We start from the raw sequence: 7,508 nt of genomic DNA, 5'->3' as shown, positions 1-7,508 counted from the left end.
TTCGGTCGAGTTCCCCATTCAAATGCATGTAACAGTGAGAAACGCACTGTCTTGGCGAAAGAAAGCGTTTTTGTACAACTTCATATGAATAGCTGTAACTTTTGATAGAAGACTCAGACAAACATGTTTATGGCTTTATCTTATAGAACTCAAGGTCTCCGTGCTGGGAAAACAGGTTTTGCAGCTGTTTGAGCTAAGATTTCCAAGTTATTCACATAATGAAAACCTATACTTTGTTTCGGTCGAGTTCCCCATTCAAATGCATGTAACAGTGAGAAACGCACTGTCTTGGCGAAAGAAAGCGTTTTTGTACAACTTCATAGAAATAGCTGTAACTTTTGATAGAAGACTCAGACAAACATGTTTATGGCCTTATATTATAGAACTCAAGGTCCCCGTGCTGGGAAAACAGGTTTTGCAGCTGTTTGAGCTAAGATTTCCAAGTTATTCACATAATGAAAACGTATACTTTGTTTTGGTCGAGTTCCCCATTCAAATGCATGTAACAGTGAGAAGCGCACTTTCTTGGCGAAAGAAAGCGTTTTTGTACAACTTCATATAAATAGCTGTAACTTTTGATAGAAGACTCGGATACACATGTTTATGGCTTTATCTTATAGAACTCAAGGTCCCCGTGCTGGGCAAACAGGTTTTGTAGCTGTTTGAGCTAAGATTTCCAAGTTATTCACATAATGAAAACCTATACTTTGTTTCGGTCGAGTTCCCCATTCAAATGCATGTAACAGTGAGAAACGCACTGTCTTGGCGAAAGAAAGCGTTTTTGTACAACTTCATATAAATAGCTGTAACTTTTGATAGAAGACTCGGATACACATGTTTATGGCTTTATCTTATAGAAGTCAAGGTTCCTGTGCTGGGCAAACAGGTTTTGCAGCTGTTTGAGCTAAGATTTCCAAGTTATTCACATAATGAAAACCTATACTTTGTTTCGGTCGAGTTCCCCATTCAAATGCATGTAACAGTGAGAAACGCACTGTCTTGGCGAAAGAAAGCGTTTTTGTACAACTTCATAGAAATAGCTGTAACTTTTGATAGAAGACTCAGACAAACATGTTTATGGCCTTATATTATAGAACTCAAGGTCCCCGTGCTGGGAAAACAGGTTTTGCAGCTGATTGAGCTAAGATTTCCAAGTTATTCACATAATGAAAACCTATACTTTGTTTCGGTCGAGTTCCCCATTCAAATGCATGTAACAGTGAGAAACGCACTGTCTTGGTGAAAGAAAGCGTTTTTGTACAACTTCATAGAAATAGCTGTAACTTTTGATAGAAGACTCAGACAAACATGTTTATGGCCTTATATTATAGAACTCAAGGTCCCCGTGCTGGGAAAACAGGTTTTGCAGCTGTTTGAGCTAAGATTTCCAAGTTATTCACATAATGAAAACCTATACTTTGTTTCGGTCGAGTTCCCCATTCAAATGCATGTAACAGTGAGAAACGCACTGTCTTGGCGAAAGAAAGCGTTTTTGTACAACTTCATAGAAATAGCTGTAACTTTTGATAGAAGACTCAGACAAACATGTTTATGGCCTTATATTATAGAACTCAAGGTACCCATGCTGGGAAAACAGGTTTTGCAGCTGATTGAGCTAAGATTTCCAAGTTATTCACATAATGAAAACCTATACTTTGTTTCGGTCGAGTTCCCCATTCAAATGCATGTAACAGTGAGAAACGCACTGTCTTGGTGAAAGAAAGCGTTTTTGTACAACTTCATAGAAATAGCTGTAACTTTTGATAGAAGACTCAGACAAACATGTTTATGGCCTTATATTATAGAACTCAAGGTCCCCGTGCTGGGAAAACAGGTTTTGCAGCTGTTTGAGCTAAGATTTCCAAGTTATTCACATAATGAAAACCTATACTTTGTTTCGGTCGAGTTCCCCATTCAAATGCATGTAACAGTGAGAAGCGCACTGTCTTGGTGAAAGAAAGCGTTTTTGTACAACTTCATAGAAATAGCTGTAACTTTTGATAGAAGACTCAGACAAACATGTTTATGGCCTTATATTATAGAACTCAAGGTCCCCGTGCTGGGAAAACAGGTTTTGCAGCTGTTTGAGCTAAGATTTCCAAGTTATTCACATAATGAAAACGTATACTTTGTTTCGGTCGAGTTCCCCATTCAAATGCATGTAACAGTGAGAAACGCACTGTCTTGGCGAAAGAAAGCGTTTTTGTACAACTTCATAGAAATAGCTGTAACTTTTGATAGAAGACTCGGATACACATGTTTATGGCTTTATCTTATAGAACTCAAGGTTCCCGTGCTGGGCAAACAGGTTTTGCAGCTGTTTGAGCTAAGATTTCCAAGTTATTCACATAATGAAAACCTATACTTTGTTTCGGTGGAGTTCCCCATTCAAATGCATGTAACAGTGAGAAACGCACTGTCTTGGCGAAAGAAAGCGTTTTTGTACAACTTCATAGAAATAGCTGTAACTTTTGATAGAAGACTCGGATACACATGTTTATGGCTTTATCTTATAGAACTCAAGGTTCCCGTGCTGGGAAAACAGGTTTTGCAGCTGTTTGAGCTAAGATTTCCAAGTTATTCACATAATGAAAACCTATACTTTGTTTCGGTGGAGTTCCCCATTCAAATGCATGTAACAGTGAGAAACGCACTGTCTTGGCGAAAGAAAGCGTTTTTGTACAACTTCATAGAAATAGCTGTAACTTTTGATAGAAGACTCGGATACACATGTTTATGGCTTTATCTTATAGAACTCAAGGTACCCATGCTGGGCAAACAGGTTTTGCAGCGGTTTGAGCTAAGATTTCCAAGTTATTCACATAATGAAAACCTATACTTTGTTTCGGTCGAGTTCCCCATTCAAATGCATGTAACAGTGAGAAACGCACTGTCTTGGCGAAAGAAAGCGTTTTTGTACAACTTCATATAAATAGCTGTAACTTTTGATAGAAGACTCAGACAAACATGTTTATGGCTTTATCTTATAGAACTCAAGGTACCCATGCTGGGCAAACAGGTTTTGCAGCTGTTTGAGCTAAGATTTCCAAGTTATTCACATAATGAAAACCTATACTTTGTTTCGGTCGAGTTCCCCATTCAAATGCATGTAACAGTGAGAAACGCACTGTCTTGGCGAAAGAAAGCGTTTTTGTACAACTTCATAGAAATAGCTGTAACTTTTGATAGAAGACTCAGACAAACATGTTTATGGCCTTATATTATAGAACTCAAGGTCTCCGTGCTGGGAAAACAGGTTTTGCAGCTGTTTGAGCTAAGATTTCCAAGTTATTCACATAATGAAAACCTATACTTTGTTTCGGTCGAGTTCCCCATTCAAATGCATGTAACAGTGAGAAACGCACTGTCTTGGCGAAAGAAAGCGTTTTTGTACAACTTCATATAAATAGCTGTAACTCTTGATAGAAGACTCGGATACACATGTTTATGGCTTTATCTTATAGAACTCAAGGTTCCCGTGCTGGGAAAACAGGTTTTGCAGCTGTTTGAGCTAAGATTTCCAAGTTATTCACATAATGAAAACCTATACTTTGTTTCGGTGGAGTTCCCCATTCAAATGCATGTAACAGTGAGAAACGCACTGTCTTGGCGAAAGAAAGCGTTTTTGTACAACTTCATAGAAATAGCTGTAACTTTTGATAGAAGACTCGGATACACATGTTTATGGCTTTATCTTATAGAACTCAAGGTACCCATGCTGGGCAAACAGGTTTTGCAGCGGTTTGAGCTAAGATTTCCAAGTTATTCACATAATGAAAACCTATACTTTGTTTCGGTCGAGTTCCCCATTCAAATGCATGTAACAGTGAGAAACGCACTGTCTTGGCGAAAGAAAGCGTTTTTGTACAACTTCATAGAAATAGCTGTAACTTTTGATAGAAGACTCAGACAAACATGTTTATGGCTTTATCTTATAGAACTCAAGGTACCCATGCTGGGCAAACAGGTTTTGCAGCTGTTTGAGCTAAGATTTCCAAGTTATTCACATAATGAAAACCTATACTTTGTTTCGGTCGAGTTCCCCATTCAAATGCATGTAACAGTGAGAAACGCACTGTCTTGGCGAAAGAAAGCGTTTTTGTACAACTTCATAGAAATAGCTGTAACTTTTGATAGAAGACTCAGACAAACATGTTTATGGCCTTATATTATAGAACTCAAGGTCTCCGTGCTGGGAAAACAGGTTTTGCAGCTGTTTGAGCTAAGATTTCCAAGTTATTCACATAATGAAAACCTATACTTTGTTTCGGTCGAGTTCCCCATTCAAATGCATGTAACAGTGAGAAACGCACTGTCTTGGCGAAAGAAAGCGTTTTTGTACAACTTCATATAAATAGCTGTAACTCTTGATAGAAGACTCGGATACACATGTTTATGGCTTTATCTTATAGAACTCAAGGTTCCCGTGCTGGGAAAACAGGTTTTGCAGCTGTTTGAGCTAAGATTTCCAAGTTATTCACATAATGAAAACCTATACTTTGTTTCAGTCGAGTTCCCCATTCAAATGCATGTAACAGTGAGAAACGCACTGTCTTGGCGAAAGAAAGCGTTTTTGTACAACTTCATAGAAATAGCTGTAACTTTTGATAGAAGACTCAGACAAACATGTTTATGGCCTTATATTATAGAACTCAAGGTCCCCGTGCTGGGCAAACAGGTTTTGCAGCTGTTTGAGCTAAGATTTCCAAGTTATTCACATAATGAAAACGTATACTTTGTTTCGGTCGAGTTCCCCATTCAAATGCATGTAACAGTGAGAAACGCACTGTCTTGGCGAAAGAAAGCGTTTTTGTACAACTTCATATGAATAGCTGTAACTTTTGATAGAAGACTCGGATACACATGTTTATGGCTTTATCTTATAGAACTCAAGGTTCCCGTGCTGGGCAAACAGGTTTTGCAGCTGTTTGAGCTAAGATTTCCAAGTTATTCACATAATGAAAACCTATACTTTGTTTCGGTCGAGTTCCCCATTCAAATGCATGTAACAGTGAGAAACGCACTGTCTTGGCGAAAGAAAGCGTTTTTGTACAACTTCATAGAAATAGCTGTAACTCTTGATAGAAGACTCGGATACACATGTTTATGGCTTTATCTTATAGAACTCAAGGTTCCCGTGCTGGGAAAACAGGTTTTGCAGCTGTTTGAGCTAAGATTTCCAAGTTATTCACATAATGAAAACCTATACTTTGTTTCGGTCGAGTTCCCCATTCAAATGCATGTAACAGTGAGAAACGCACTGTCTTGGCGAAAGAAAGCGTTTTTGTACAATTTCATATATATAGCTGTAACTTTTGATAGAAGACTCAGACAAACATGTTTATGGCTTTATATTATAGAACTCAAGGTCTCCGTGCTGGGAAAACAGGTTTTGCAGCTGTTTGAGCTAAGATTTCCAAGTTATTCACATAATGAAAACTTATACTTTGTTTCGGTCGAGTTCCCCATTCAAATGCATGTAACAGTGAGAAACGCACTGTCTTGGCGAAAGAAAGCGTTTTTGTACAACTTCATATGAATAGCTGTAACTTTTGATAGAAGACTCAGACAAACATGTTTATGGCTTTATCTTATAGAACTCAAGGTCTCCGTGCTGGGAAAACAGGTTTTGCAGCTGTTTGAGCTAAGATTTCCAAGTTATTCACATAATGAAAACCTATACTTTGTTTCGGTCGAGTTCCCCATTCAAATGCATGTAACAGTGAGAAACGCACTGTCTTGGCGAAAGAAAGCGTTTTTGTACAACTTCATAGAAATAGCTGTAACTTTTGATAGAAGACTCAGACAAACATGTTTATGGCCTTATATTATAGAACTCAAGGTCCCCGTGCTGGGAAAACAGGTTTTGCAGCTGTTTGAGCTAAGATTTCCAAGTTATTCACATAATGAAAACCTATACTTTGTTTCGGTCGAGTTCCCCATTCAAATGCATGTAACAGTGAGAAACGCACTGTCTTGGCGAAAGAAAGCGTTTTTGTACAACTTCATATGAATAGCTGTAACTTTTGATAGAAGACTCGGATACACATGTTTATGGCTTTATCTTATAGAACTCAAGGTACCCATGCTGGGCAAACAGGTTTTGCAGCTGTTTGAGCTAAGATTTCCAAGTTATTCACATAATGAAAACATATACTTTGTTTCGGTCGAGTTCCCCATTCAAATGCATGTAACAGTGAGAAACGCACTGTCTTGGCGAAAGAAAGCGTTTTTGTACAACTTCATAGAAATAGCTGTAACTTTTGATAGAAGACTCAGACAAACATGTTTATGGCCTTATATTATAGAACTCAAGGTCTCCGTGCTGGGAAAACAGGTTTTGCAGCTGTTTGAGCTAAGATTTCCAAGTTATTCACATAATGAAAACGTATACTTTGTTTTGGTCAAGTTCCCCATTCAAATGCATGTAACAGTGAGAAGCGCACTGTCTTGGCGAAAGAAAGCTATTTTGTACAACTTCATATAAATAGCTGTAACTTTTGATAGAAGACTCGGATACACATGTTTATGGCTTTATCTTATAGAACTCACGTTCCCCGTGCTGGGCAAACAGGTTTTGCAGCTGTTTGAGCTAAGATTTCCAAGTTATTCACATAATGAAAACCTATACTTTGTTTCGGTCGAGTTCCCCATTCAAATGCATGTAACAGTGAGAAATGCACTGTCTTGGCGAAAGAAAGCGTTTTTGTACAACTTCATGGAAATAGCTGTAACTTTTGATAGAAGACTCAGACAAACATGTTTATGGCCTTATCTTATAGAACTCAAGGTCTCCGTGCTGGGAAAACAGGTTTTGCAGCTGTTTGAGCTAAGATTTCCAAGTTATTCACATAATGAAAACCTATACTTTGTTTCGGTCGAGTTCCCCATTCAAATGCATGTAACAGTGAGAAACGCACTGTCTTGGCGAAAGAAAGCGTTTTTGTACAACTTCATATGAATAGCTGTAACTTTTGATAGAAGACTCAGACAAACATGTTTATGGCTTTATATTATAGAACTCAAGGTCTCCGTGCTGGGAAAACAGGTTTTGCAGCTGTTTAAGCTAAGATTTCCAAGTTATTCACATAATGAAAACGTATACTTTGTTTTGGTCGAGTTCCCCATTCAAATGCATGTAACAGTGAGAAGCGCACTTTCTTGGCGAAAGAAAGCTATTTTGTACAACTTCATATAAATAGCTGTAACTTTTGATAGAAGACTCGGATACACATGTTTATGGCTTTATCTTATAGAACTCAAGGTCCCCGTGCTGGGCAAACAGGTTTTGCAGCTGTTTGAGCTAAGATTTCCAAGTTATTCACATAATGAAAACCTATACTTTGTTTCGGTCGAGTTCCCCATTCAAATGCATGTAACAGTGAGAAGCGCACTGTCTTGGCGAAAGAAAGCTATTTTGTACAACTTCATATAAATAGCTGTAACTTTTGATAGAAGACTCGGATACACATGTTTATGGCTTTATCTTATAGAACTCACGTTCCCCG

Source organism: Astatotilapia calliptera, chromosome 5, assembly GCF_964374335.1.
Source record: "Astatotilapia calliptera chromosome 5, fAstCal68.1, whole genome shotgun sequence".
NCBI lineage: Eukaryota > Metazoa > Chordata > Actinopteri > Cichliformes > Cichlidae > Astatotilapia > Astatotilapia calliptera.
The sequence above is the reverse complement of the archived record's forward strand: the minus strand, read 5'-3'. Positions refer to the sequence as shown.